The 2,071-nt window shown below is 35.0% G+C and overlaps 1 long non-coding RNA gene across 10 annotated transcripts in view; it reads right to left on the minus strand.

Moving 5' to 3' along the window:
- The window catches only part of LOC107613067, a 3,185-nt gene extending 1,121 nt beyond the window's left edge, over positions 1 to 2,064 (minus strand). For 6 of the 10 annotated variants that reach the window (XR_001613912.2, XR_001613913.2, XR_001613911.2 and 3 more), the window contains exons 1-3: positions 1,803 to 2,064; positions 1,570 to 1,604; positions 1,281 to 1,385 (exon numbers count right to left, since the gene is read on the minus strand). This is a non-coding gene — a long non-coding RNA (uncharacterized LOC107613067). Of the gene's footprint in view, positions 1 to 87; positions 305 to 484; positions 656 to 1,280; positions 1,386 to 1,569; positions 1,605 to 1,802 lie in introns of those variants that run through there. The other 4 variants (XR_002353123.1, XR_001613916.2, XR_002353124.1 and 1 more) reach the window with 4 other exon arrangements.

The raw sequence follows: 2,071 nt of genomic DNA on the forward strand, positions 1-2,071 counted from the left end.
ACATAATTTAAAAGAAATTAAAATTTATTATAAAACATAAATTAGACAAAAATTAAATACTAATTCATAAATATTATAAAATTTGCCTTGATTATGTCAATAACAGATATTTATCGTCTTATTTATTATTTTAGTGATGATTTTAATATTTATACGAAATTAATTTCTAGTGATGAAAAAATATGTGAGGGAGAGGGAGAGAGGAAAGGGTTGAACATGCTTTTTTGTGCTATAAAGATCCAAAGCTGGGGCCTGATGGGTAAAGAGGGAACAAGCGACGTGGATGCCACTTGAAAATGTTATCCTATATTAAAAATGTTATCAGCAACTTTACTTCATATTTTTCAGTAGAAAATAATAATTAGATATTTATAAACTGTAAATGCTTCTCAATAACAATCATGCAACTTGAACCAATAGAAAGCAAATGCATTGCAGAGGGCTTAGAAAACAAGTGATTCGATTTTAATATGCTTCACAAAACCTGTACCAATTTCTGTTACAGCAGAATATTAGACAATGCTAATTTTCTACTCATAATACTTGTAGGGGTGTTTTACTGCCGGATGCCAGTGTTAGCAACGGAGTTAAAGAAGCTATCACTTGAGATAAGCCACAACACAACTACACGTTTCAACATTCACAACGAGTATTCCTGAAATGCGGAATAATATTTAAACAACTTTAATTCATTTTTCTGTACTTATCAATTAAATGATTCAAAGGGGAAATTGAGAAATATTATGAAAATAATGTCATTTGCGTAACTAAGGTAAAAAACTAAAAATATAGTAATAAGCAAAAACAGAACATTTCATTGAACCAGGTCCAATTTTCCAAATTCCAACAAAGTTTCTTAGGAGCATAACAAATTCCAGCATTGTGAAGAAACCATGTGAAGGGTCATGCAATTCACACACAGCACAGTTGGAAGAACAAGATTCAAGATGCAAGAATTCAGCGTAAAAGTTAAAGAACACACAGCACCAGACAAATCTGAAAAGCATGATACTACTCAATTTCCAAACATATTATAGAGTTCAAAACATCAAGAAGAACAAGATTCAAGATGCAAGAATTCAGCGTAAAAGCTAAAGAACACACAGCACCAGACAAATCTGAAAAGCATGATACTACTCAATTTCCAAACATATTATGGAACACATTCCAAGGACTCCAAAGTCAAACAGGTTCATGCAGCCATGGCAGTTAAGGACCACCCGTAATCTCACCTATCCATAACAAGTTAACAACACACAACTACATAAATTAACACCAACCTAGTTAAGCAATAAAGCTACTGGGTCCATCAAAAACAACAATGACAACACGAACAGTTCTCGCAGTTACAGCAGCAGCCATAATCTTTAAAGGAAACCGGAAATCTACAAAAAATTATAATTGTGTTACCTAATTGAAAAAGAGCACAGGTATTAAATTGAAAAAAGAGCACAGCCCAAAACTCACAGTGTCAAAAATAAGAGCACAAACAATTGAAAAAACTTACCTAATTGCAAAAACTAAGCTACTTAAATTGAAAAGAAAAGAAAAGCAAGAAAAGAAACTCACTTGGAATGAGTAACTGGGTTCAGCATTGAGGGCTCCTGGAAAAACAGAAAAGGACAAAAGAAACCACGCATGAAACCACGCATGAAATCGTGAAATCGTGAAAAAAAAAATGAACCTTAAAAAACAAAAGAAATCGTGAAACCACGCATGAATTTGAACAAAAGAAAACCACACAGGTATTATCAATATAAAAAAATACTGAAACAATTGAAAACCCATGAAAAGAGCTTAACCTTTTTTTGTAGGTATCTGAACGCAATAGAGGTGAGGGATGCGACAGTGAGGGGTTGACAGAGTGAGAGGTTGAGAGAGTGAGAGGCACAGATGAGTGAGGGTTTGGGAGAGTGGGGGTTGAGAGAGTGACAGATCACAGACTGCGGCTGCGATTACGGTGGAGAGGGAGAGAGGATGAAGAGTGAAAGAAAGGGGTTACGTCGGATAGTGAGGGTTCAGAAGGAAAGGGAGAACATTCAAGGTGAGAGCCGAGAGAGAGGGAGAGTCG

The sequence above is a fragment of the Arachis ipaensis genome, chromosome B08 (genome assembly GCF_000816755.2).
Source record: "Arachis ipaensis cultivar K30076 chromosome B08, Araip1.1, whole genome shotgun sequence".
Taxonomy (NCBI): Eukaryota; Viridiplantae; Streptophyta; class Magnoliopsida; order Fabales; family Fabaceae; genus Arachis; species Arachis ipaensis.